This window comes from Paroedura picta, chromosome 1, assembly GCF_049243985.1.
Source record: "Paroedura picta isolate Pp20150507F chromosome 1, Ppicta_v3.0, whole genome shotgun sequence".
NCBI lineage: Eukaryota > Metazoa > Chordata > Lepidosauria > Squamata > Gekkonidae > Paroedura > Paroedura picta.
The window spans coordinates 173732773-173744804 of NC_135369.1; the positions used below are offsets into that span (position 1 = coordinate 173732773).

At 43.7% G+C, this 12032-nt stretch overlaps 1 protein-coding gene across 3 annotated transcripts in view; it reads left to right on the forward strand.

Moving 5' to 3' along the window:
- The window catches only part of FOXO1 (forkhead box O1), a 456870-nt gene that overhangs the window by 53989 nt on the left and 390849 nt on the right, over window positions 1–12032 (forward strand). For 2 of the 3 annotated variants that reach the window (XR_013226892.1, XR_013226891.1), the window contains exon 3: window positions 1322–2529. The gene's annotated coding sequence lies outside the window, so the exon portion shown is untranslated. Of the gene's footprint in view, window positions 1–1321; window positions 3838–12032 lie in introns of those variants that run through there. The other variant, XM_077312601.1, reaches the window with a different exon arrangement.

The window sequence follows — 12032 nt, forward strand, 5'->3', positions numbered from 1 at the left end:
CCCCACTCGCAACTTTGGGAAAGGAAAATTTATCCATTGCATCCCAGGGGCATGGATTTCCATCTCCCCCCCCCCCCCCCCCGCCACCCTCTGGCTGGGAGAAGCAAAGTTTCTTGTCACGTCTCAGGAGAAACTGGTTGCTGTATCCCTGCTAGGAGGAGGCTTGTCAGCATCCTGATCCCTCCTTCTCAGGTAAGCTGTTTTCTGTGTCCCTGCAAGAAGCAGGGGGGAGGGTGCTGGCTGTAGTGTCAGAATGTTATTTTCCTACCTGGGATTCAGCCTCAATGACACAGCATGGGTTTCTTGGGCCGCATGTCGTGCTCATCAGCAGTAAGCAAAACAGGAGAAAGGGTTTATATAGTCACCTTGATTAGTATCTGTTCTTCTGTGTAAAAAGAGCTCTTATTAAAAGACAGACTCCCCCCCGCATCTATCGCTGTTCATTCTTACCTTCAGTTTCCTTTTTTAAAAATAGACAGTCTTCTATATGTTGCATGCAATTGTACGTGGTAAAATTGTCATCAAGTTCACTATTGAACGTTTTGGATCAAGCCTAAATAAGAAAGGGCCCAGGACAACAGCTGTCTGGTTACCAGGCCAAAGCCAAAACTGACAGCCCTTCAGGGGACATCAAACAATCCTCAAAGGCAAAATGATATCATGAATTCATTTATATTTTTAAACCATAGAATTTGCCCAGTCAACTGCAGTAAGTCCAATGAGGTGAAATCCTTCAGTAGTCTCTGTTGGGGATTCCAGTGTTTTTGTGGCAGAATGAGCATTGTGAACCCTTCCCCCCCCCCCCCACTTCATTTAAATCCGAAACCATTTCCAAACTGGAGGCTTTGTGCCAGGCAGCAGGCTGGATTTTGAGCTGGGACAGGTTGCCCTGCTCCTGCACATGGGGAGCATTTGGCCTGGTGGACCTCGTCCGCCCCGAATGTGTGTTCCCGCATGGGAGCCAGAGCAACAAAGTTCCCAGTGTGTAAACGGTCTAAGAGACACATCCTGGGATATAGGATTCTGGCATGACTAGCTACATCACCAAATGTAATAAATTAGCCACCTTTGGCTGTGGGCCTCCTTAACAATCTTGTCTTCTGTATCTATTTGCTGATGTCTGTGATTGGCTTGAATGGGTCAGAAATTGAGCCTTTCATTTTTGGTTCTCGTTCAGTGTAGCCGTAAGCAAAGTTGCACCCTTCTTAATCCCATAGAAGTCAGTGGGCTTAAAAGGGTGTAACTCTGCTTTGGGTTTTGCCGTTAAACACATGGATAGGATATGCATTCTGAATATCTGTATTTTCCTCTGTTGTCCTAGGCTACAATTTGAAGTGCTTCAGAGATCTCTGACTGCAGGAACTGAGCAAGAGAGTCCAAAGATACCCTTCAGCCTTTGTATTTTCTTTGTCTTTTTTTAAAAAATTATCTCGTCTGACATGGCAGCAGATAAATTTTTGTCCTGCGTCGGACGTGTGCCAGATATTTGCAGGCCATTTGCTGCTGTGGGTAAGGTATGTGCCATTGGAAGTGCGTTTACTTGGATGTGCCAAACTCTCACTACAGTGTCAAAGGAGAAGGAAATACCGTTTCATCATGTTTGGTGACTGTGAACAGTGTAAGCTGTAGCAGCAAAGCTTTTAAAAAAAAAATCTGAGAAAAAGTTAAAACTTTAATTCTGTGGTAGTTTTAAACCTTAACTTGCCTCTGATTCAGTTTTTTTCCCCTCCGTCTGCTGAACTCATGGGGACCTGTGGACATCTCATTGAACTGCCTTAAATGTATTAATATTGCTCTACATTTCATGTATGCGATCCGACCAAAGTTATTGGCCACTCAGGCTTCCACGTCCAAGAACAGATTGAAAATCTCATCACATGTCTTACTGATTTTGTAGATTTATTGTGTGTGAGGGGGGTGGGGGCTGACTTCCAGATCATTTAATTTTATTAATCAACTTGAATTGTTTTGTAATATGCATATTGCTATTTTCTTACATCTCTACTTTGTTATACAAGCTACTTTTTAAAAAATTTAAATTCAAGATGCCTAGCAACATTCCTAACATTTTATATACAGTATTTTAATTAACTAGAGTAAGGGGGGGAGAAGTTTATATTAGCACCCTGAAGCACGTATGCGTCTAAAAGTCTGTAGCATCTTTGAGCATTCCCTTGTCCCAGAAATTGATTTGTAGGTGTATACAGAACTTTGGTCACTGTGAACACTGACTACCACCAAGTGGCATGGATTTATATCCAGTGCTTTACATTTTTATTGATTCCATGGAAATTTCATAACGTTTGGCATCCCCAATGGAGGGACTTCTCAGTTTTATAATCTGTGTTAGTTTTGTTTGTTCTCAATTGGCATGATGGGAGTCTTATTACCTCTCTGGTTCCCCCACCCCCCACTGCTTCCTGCTTAGTTTAAATACATCCAAAGGGGTAGAACTCACTTTATGATAGTGTGAACAGACCTTGTGATAACAAATCAAGTGACAAGCCCACTGGCAGTCTTCAAGCAAAGGTTGGATACACACTTTTCTTGGATGCTTAGGATGCTTTGGGCTGATCCTGCGTTGAGCAGGGGGTTGGACTAGATGGCCTGTGTGGCCCCTTCCAACTCTATGATTCTGTGATTCTGCCATGGAGACATAATTATTTATATGATTGGCTTCAGCTGATCCTAACACCTTCAGAATCTGACGTTATGAATAGCCACAGTCTCTTGGAGAGGTTTCTAATAGTAGACTGTTAACGGGTAGGCGAATAATAAAGAACATGAAATATTGCGTTGTGTACTTATGATTGCGCCTTAGAATGCTAACTTCCTCGAGCTGTACTGTCTGTATTTTCATAGGGCGTTCACCTATAGCCTAATCATGATAGCAGAAAACCCCTCTTAATGTATCAGACATTCCGATAATGTTCTAAAACTGCTGCCCACTAATCGTGGGGGGAAGCGACAGATTAGCGAAGGTTATTATTCTGAACTGAAAATTGTGTTGCCTGCTGATGAAACGTGCTTTTTGCATAGACCTTAATTTCTGTAGTACTTGACTAAATATCGTTGTCCGTGGTGGTTTTATGAAATGTGCAGATTGTTCTACCGAGCAGCCTTGTGTTTTGCTTCCCCCACCCGCCACTGGTCTGTGCTCTTTGTGAAAATTGTGTTATACAATAGAACTGTTCCTATCCTTTACATTTTAATATATTGTTTCTTCTGTAACGTGTATCATTAGTTGCATTAACGAGTCCTCTCGTCTTGATAAACTGACAAACTGCTTAAAACGATAAGCAGGAGATGAATGCTGGCAGTGCAACAGAATGTTCCTTAAAAGAGAAGAGAAGAGAAAAGTGGACCGGCTCTTCTAAAACTCTTAAGTTTGGACTTGTTCAACAACTGGATGGGTGTTGCTTTTATTTTTTTTTTCTTTTATAAACAATTTTAAGTTCACGTGAAATGTTCAGGCTTGTTAATTTATAACTAATTTTAAATAAGAGTATATCTTTTTTTTTTTTGTATTTTGTAATTACTATACAAAGTGTACTGTGGTTCTCGCAAGCAAAGAAATGTAACTCTGCATTAACTTTTATATGGACTTTTGTATGGGAGAGGCTGCTCTCCTCCTTCTGCCTAACTAGCACTGTTGCTACACTGACATGGAAAGACTTCACATTTCATTTAGATGAGCTGTAAGAATATGGTGGCATTTCACTGCTGTACCCTGCAGAATTATCTTTGGGACATGTGTAAAAACAAAGTGCCTGATGTTTTTTTCAAACCTAAAATAAGCCTTTGTATAAAGCCATAAATGTATATACATCGCTTTAATTGTGTTGTCTTTTTCATACGGTGACTTATATACTGATAAAGGATTCTGTTGTTTATTAGTTGTAATCATTCATATAATCAGGACAGTTTTCTTCTAGGTTCCTAATTTATCAAAATCCTGGGGGGTAAAGAGCAAAATTGGGCAAATTTTGTTGAGACAGTGGCCAGAAAGATTTATAAATGAATATTTAAGTTTAGTAAGTGGGTGACTCTCAAAAAGTTTTTTTTAAATCCATGTAATTTTAAGGACCAGCCAAAATGACACAAAACATTGTGTGAGCTTTCAAGATCAGCCCATACTTAACCAGTAAATCCATGAATGAACTGGGGTCTCTGTCGACATCTTTCATAATGAAATGCTCTGTGAGATTGTTCTTTTTCTTTCAGCACTGTCCCTAATGCGCCTCCTTCCACAACTAAGACAGGGAAGATCTATTTAGAAGGCTATCATTCTCCTTGAGATTGCACTATAAATTGTAGACTTGTAAATCTGTAAAATTCCAGATTGTACAACTGCCATACAATTATGCCACTTTGCATTAACCTAACTGGCACAGAGTATTTTACAAATGGGTTTTGCATTTGTTTCCACTGAACTTTGGAAAACCAATGCATAAGACACTCTTGATATTCAGTAGTTTTCAGCTGGAATACAATCATTTCATATAATAAATTGTCCATAATTCTGAATTCTCTTCTTCCTTGTAGCCAACGGTCATCTAGGAGTCCGAAAATAAAGCTATATAGAAATATCCCTGGAATACCAGTCTAAAACCTTTGTGATTCAAAGGCTTGCAAAACTCAGCATAGCCTAATATAATATAAATTCCAGTGAAATGCTTGTCCCCCCCCCTCCCAGGCAATGGATGCCATCTTCCACACCCACATGACAAATACAAGCCAAAGTCAACGGCCTGAACAACCCAACATCAAAACTGGAAACGCAGTTCTGGATTTCCCTGACAGGCAGCTTTCTTTACGGTGCCAATTTCGATAGTGGGCTCCTTACAGTTCTGGGCAGCCAAACGACAGGTGGTATGGATAGACCCCCTGTTACTGTTGATCTCAAGATAAGATAATCTCCCCTGGAGAAAATGGCTGCTTTGAAGGATGGACTCTATGGCCCTATACCTTGCAGTGATCCTTCCCCTAGCCCTGCCCTCCCCAGGCTCCGCCTTCCAAAAACATCCCAGGCATTTCCCAACCCAGACCGGACAACTCTAGGCATATCCCATAACACCTCCCTCGAGACAGTCACATCCAGGTCAGGGAAAGGCAGTGCTGTTACTATTCTGTGTTCCTTGCTAGCCTACGTAACAGAAGCAGAGCTAGGTATCCCAGCATCAGCTTCCCCTGAACGCTGCTTAAAGCAATAAACACTTCTGCAATAAAAGTCAGTGGCAAGGAGCCGATTTTAAACCTAATGATGCTTGGCTGGGGAGAGTTGGAAAAGTTTGGCTGATGCTAATTACCTTATCCTCAGTTCAGTGGATCTGGCAATGTTGCAACACAGATTCTCCTGCTCCTACAAGCTGGATGTCCTAAACATTGTAAAAACTTTCACGAGGCTCTGATGAATGTAGACAGGGCTGTTGCTTGTAGCTGAACTCTGTCTCTAGTGCTGGGGAGAGAAAGAACATTCCCCTGTTAAAAACATCCTCGTTTTATGACACAGAGCTGACAGAGAAGCATGTATCCCAGGAGTAGACACTACCTTTTAAAATCTACCTTGTTTGCATTTTGGAGGACTGTAAAGAGCTTGTAGGGGGGTGGGAAGAGATGGCGGCAGTAGCTGTTGTAATTACAACCTGAACCTATGATGCCCAGGGGGATAGAATCAAATGGGTAGCCGTGTTCGCCTGAAGTAGCACCTTTAAGACAAAGATTTATTCAAGGCGTGAACGTTTGAGCGCAAGCACTCTTCGTCAGACTATGAACTCGAGTTTGTCTGACGAAGAGTGCTTGCACTCAAAAGTTCCCACCTTGAATAAATCTTTGTTGGTCTTAAAGGTGCTACTGGACTCTGAATTGACTATACTACCAGGTGTCATGTTTTCCCTTTCTCTGTCTTCTGAGGGCTACCTCTGTTACCAACTAGAGATGCCAGCGACATAGTTCATTGTTCACCGGTTCTAAACTGGTTTGTGAACCCGCACAGCCATACCCCAAACCAGGGGTAGTCAAACTGCGGCCCTCCAGATGTCCATGGACTACAATTCCCAGAAGCCCCTGCCAGCATTTGCTGGCAGGGGCTTCTGGGAATTGTAGTCCATGGACATCTGGAGGGCCGCAGTTTGACTACCCCTGCCCCAAACCAAGGACTGGCCTTAACTTCCTCCTGCCCTTTCAGAATGATTTTTCAAAACTAGGTTTCCTCCGGGACATTTTCCTTGATATGATGCCACTGTGATGAGAAATGTTAATGGCTTGTCAACGGGGTAGGGAAGACTTGTGGGAAGTTTTTAGTTCAAATTCTGGTGTACCCACCTTTTCCCCGAGCATCTTAGAACCCAAATTACAACGCTATTAAAACAATCTGTTAATTTTTTTTCGTTTATTACTTTTTAATACTGCCTTTCCCACTGATCCAGGGTGGTGACTGTGGTGGCAAACATGAAAGCATCTGAAAAATTAAAAACATTGAACATGATAAAAGAAATCAACAGGAACACATAAACGTACAGCACCAGAACCAGGGAGGAGATCAATGACCATTATTGGGGATATGCTCAAAAGACGTCTTCACCTGCTGGTGGGAGACAACAATAGAGGGAGGCAGAATAATCTCCCTGGCGAGGAAGTTTCAAAGTTTTGGTGTTTTATATGGCACCCTTTTAAATACTTGAAGATGGTTATCAGATCCCCTCTCAGTCGTCTCCTCTGTAGGCTAAAAATAGGAAATCAAAATGTGACAAACTGGGGCCTGAAAACACTTGCAGTTTTATGCAGTTGGCATATCCTGTAATTGGCCATGTTTTCTGGCTGGTTATATATTGATGGTGGTAAATACTGCCATGTTGTTCCCAACTAATATGGTTCTCAGAACTTTGCAACCTTTGACATTCTTAGTAGTCTCCCATCCAAAGACAAACCAAAGCCAACCCTGCTTAGCTTTCAAGAGCTGACAAGACCAGTTATCCTTGGCCATCCAGCTCAGAGCTTTGTATGTGACACACATGAATACATATGAAGTTGCCATATACTGAATCAGACCAGTGGTCCACCGAAGTATTGTCTACACTGATTATCAGTGGCTCTCCAGAGTGTCAGGTAGAGGTCTTTCTACATGCAAAACAGGGGATAGTCTGTTTTGCATGTTTTGCATGTTTTTATAGTCTGTTTTGCTGATTTTATAAACTTAAGGCAGATTGTGAGTGACTGGCAGGAAGGGATGTGTCAATGTTTGTCTCTTGTGGCCCTTCCTTGCATACCCTGGGAACTGCCATTGTAGGATAGTAGGTGAATTTCCTCCAGGCCAGGCTGGATTCTGGGGATTGTTTTCTTTTTTTGGGGGGGTATCACTTGGGCATGAAATTGGGGTCACTCTGGACAGGCAGGTAGTTGTGACTTTCTGCACTGTGCAGGGGGTTGTACTAGATGACCCTGGAGATCCCTTCCAACTCTACAATTCTTCACTGAACCACAGTCCCTACCTCATTCAAGACTAAAACTCATGCTTGCAGGATGCATGTGAGCAGTCTCCCCAAACATTTCTTTCACACTAAGGAGAAGCGGTGGGGAGAGGAGGGTAAGATAATTTGAATTGGGCCATTGTACTGGGGGACTGACTCCCACCCCCTTTAAATCCCCTTATAGAAATTGCTCCCTAAAGCTGCTGTTAGCTACATTGGGGGTGGTGGACATGTTTTCCCCTAACAGCCTCTTGGAGGGGGAATAGCTTTTTAAGATAAAGCATAGAGGGAAGGGATTAATACCTCTCTTCACCCAAATTACTCTGTCTGGGTCACAGATCTTTTTTTAATATTAAAGAAAATGTTGGGTTATGTGTGTAAAGTCTAGTTTGATCCTCTGTTGCGAACTATTATGTAATGTCTGGAATCAACGTTTTTGAACATGTTGATCCCGGCCTCTCAGCTGGTAGACAACTTTCAGTGGTTTTCACATCACTGGCCGTACTGTGGACTTTTGCCTCATTTTTAAAGCTTTCTTTTTTCACTGAAACTGGATGGCCTGTCCAAAACGCTCCGTAATTGCCTTTTGCGAATATTCCACCGATTTCTCTTATCCAAATATTTTTAGCAATACTTCATTCCTGGATTTTTCTTTTGAACTTTTTTTGTTTGCAGGATTACGCACTCAGGTTGGACTAGAAGGGAGGGACGTCATCTGTACAGCTCATCCTTTCGGAACAGTTTCCGTTCGGGTACTCCACTGTCTGGGACAGAGGAGAGAGCAGCAATTGAAAAGAAAATGTCCTAGTTTCATGCTGGAAGTGGAAATGGATCTTTTCCAGAAAGAAAGCACTGCCAGGGTCATACTACTGTTACCAAACCAACATATTTGGGACCACAAATAGGTCTAGGAAATATTTAACAGTCAAGTTCTGGAAACTGTTGGTAATTTGGAGGAGCTGGGGGGGACAACTTGTGAGACAAATAGCACATTTGGGAAACTCCCCCCCCCCATGGCCGTTTACAGGAGTGGGTGAAGAAGAAGAAGAAGAGTTGGTTCTTATATGCTGCTTTTCCCTACCCGAAGGAGGCTCAAAGCGGCTTACAGTCGTCTTCCCATTCCTCTCATTAATTCCCATTAAGAATTTGCGGGGCCCTAGCAGAATACAATTGCGGCAGGAGCAGCCAGACCGGGAATGGAGTGGCCCCCTGAAATGAAAAGGGGTGTCAAGAGGGAAAAGGAGGGAGGAGAGAGGCTACGGCCCTGATCCATGGGGGCAGGGCACCTTGTAGCACGTGCTATCTGGATAAATTGGCCCTGGCTGTTTAATTTTGCTAGGAGATGAATTATTCTATAACCGTCAAGTATTATACTTTATGACTGAAGTGTGGTGGGGGGAATCCTCAGGTATGCAAAGCTTCAGTGCCTACAAAGTCCTGTCAGGACTGGCTGCATTAGGCAAAGCTGAAAAGAAGGAAAGAAACGTTGCAAAGGCTTCTGCAGGTTCCATGGACGGCAAAAATCATCAACAAGGAAATACTGTAGTGCATAAAGCCTGATCTATCCCTGGTAGGCCAAATCACGAAACTCCGGTTCACTTACTTTGGCCATATCATGTGATCCAACTCATTGGAGAAAGAAATTATGCTAGGATTGGTCACTGGAAAACGGAAACCAGGCCAACAAAAATGTGATGGTTGGACATGATCAAAATAGACACGAACCAGAACATTATGCAACTAAAAGAAGCGGTGCAAGATTGGAAATCATGGCGGCAGCTGAATGGGCTCAAATGAATGGCTAACATCATTGTGGATTTTATGATGTTACCCAACACAAGCCATTCTGTGGGAGTGGAAGGCTGCAGATCAATCAAACAAACAACCAATAAATGAATAAATATAAACTAAGAATCTCATTGCTGTACTAGGAATTAGGAAGAGAGTTCTTCTCTGGTCAAATTGACACAAGGGTGGCCTGCATTTGAATATGCTACTTTTCAACCCTGTCTAGTCTACACAATTTTGGAATTCCAGCCTTTCCTAACAGGAGAGAGCACTACGCCACTGCCCATGATCCTTCCAAGGGACTGGTTGTCATTTTGTGTGAATATGGCAGTACTTGTATTTTGCAGCTTCGGTATGCTTTCCTTAAAAGCCTGGAAAATACATGCATTAACCTGTTGATACAAAACAGTCATGTATAGCTCGATCATCCATTATGGAAGGTTGGGTCGCTGAAATTGAAATACCTGGGGTGGGGAAGGCTTTTGAGATGGGTACATGGATGACCTTACTTGGAGGCAAACAGTATTGGGCTGGAAGATCTCAGTTCTCCCATAAACATTTATAGCTGTAATTTCAAGTAGCGATCCCCCACCTGTGGGCCGCGGATCACATGTGGTCCTTCGACTAATTGGACGTGGGCCCCGAAGGACGCCTTCTCCCCCCCCCCCGGCCCTTTACTTCATCCCCCCCAGCCTTTTACAACATACTTCATTGTTGTGGCGTGTCTGTATCTTATTTTGAAGGGATGTTTAAACATTACCATAGCGATCAGAGAGCGTTAGGGCAGTGGTTGAGAGTAGAGGAGTAAACTACCCTCCCACCGGGCCTCAGTAAAAGGCATTGAGTGAGTCCCCGGTGAGTGGTCCCCGGTGATAAAAAGGTTGGGGACCACTGATTTCAAGGACTTTTGTATGTGTGCACATAAAGTTCAGTCAAGTTGCAGTTGACTTATGAAGAAGAGTTGGTTTTTATACCCCACTTTACACTACCCGAAAGAGTCTTAAGTGGCGATTCCGCACCAGCGGCGCCACTCTGGGCTGTCACCAGTGCATTGCTGAGGAGCTGCATGCTTCGCTGTGTGAACTAATGTAAGCTGATTTGTTCTGACACCGAAATGTGCCCCATGGGGGACAAATCTCAGTCGGACAACCAGTGTCAGTTTCTTTCAGGCTTAGTTTTCTACCCCATGAAAATCGGCAATATACTGAGAATTTCATGCACATAAGGAATTTATATCATGGACCTGTTGTATGCGTTTCAGAATTTTCTCTCACAGACTCGCTGCGGCCTTGGGTAAGTTATTGCCACTGTTTATGTTCATGTTTTGCATCTTGAGCTTTTTTAGTACAAACCTGGTAAAGGCTTGGGGGGAGGGGTCAGCCATGTTGTGTCCTCTGGTTCCTTTGTAAGGGAGCACCTCTGGTGTGGTGTTTGTGTCCCCTCTTTACAAATGCCAAAATGCAAGCAGGCTTTGTGATAAGTAAGAGGGAACCGGCTTTAATCGCTTCCTGGTAGCCTGTGGGAGTTACGGGCCCACACAGGCTATTCAAAACCCAGCTAGGACAGTCTTGAGTATAACAAACAAGAAATCTTTTACTTAAGTGTTATATTTCTTTTCCAAGCCAAGTTATCTGCCCTGACATTTTTTCCTGTTAAAAAACAAACCATTAAGTTAAAGAAGCTGGGTGCTTATTGTTGCCCCATCTGATGCGTAATTTTGAATCCAGGGCTCAACCTGACTGAAAATTTGCACTGTACTACAGATGAGTAGGACTATTGTCTATGAATTCATTAAAGGATATTTAGATTTTTTTTTTACTATCATTCTGGGCACTTCTACAGAGAAGTGCGGTTAGAACAACTTTTTTTTACTTGGACGTCTATTTCCTGGAATTAACATTGATCCAGATAAAAACGCTCTGTTAGCTATTATTAAGACCAACCAAAATGACACAAAACACTGCCTAAATTCCAGGTTTTCCAAAAACCTTCAGAAGGCTGGATGTTAAAAAGGATGGGTGAGGGGGAAAAGATGTCTTTGAACTCTTCAGAATGCCCTACAGACTTGCTAATATGGTCTGGGTGAATTTCTGCCTTGGTTGTTCTCTACTGGTGGCACTATAACTATTTATTGGTAGGACATAGTTTCCTGCACAGTTGGTAAATAATGCCTCCATTTACCACTGAGTTTTCTTTCTGTTACCAAACAAACAAAGCAAAAAGAAAGCACCTGAAGAATATGAACAAAATTGAGAGAGTGCAGAGAAGAGCAACAAGGATGAGTTCCCCTAAGGCTCAGATGGACTTCCGTGGTCCCTGGAATACCGCAGGCGCCGGTGGGGGCTGGGGCAGGCTGGTGCTGTGCATAACTGACAGCGCGGGCCTTTTTGCCAGGCCCCACCCCAACCTACGGTGTCCCTGGAGGGAAACCGCACACCCCTGCGAGCTCCGCGGAATCGCAGAGCTGGCCGGGGTGTCCCCCTGCCCCCACTGTGGTGGGAGGGTGGCATGCTGCTCTCCGCCAGCGTGCGGTGGGGGCCAGGCCCCTCCCCACTCCCCCCCCGGCCACTGCCTCCACCAGGCAGCATCCCGGGCTTTCTGCCCTGGCGTAAAACGCATGTGTGTGCGCTATGCCCGGGCATCTGAATACACCGTAGGAGCCCCGTCCCCAGGCATACATGGGAAATGGCATAATGCCCCGCTGTAATAGCATGGAGGCCACCCGGTGTAGCAGCCACCGTGCATAATGGGTCAAGCACTGGTTCCCAGTTTCTG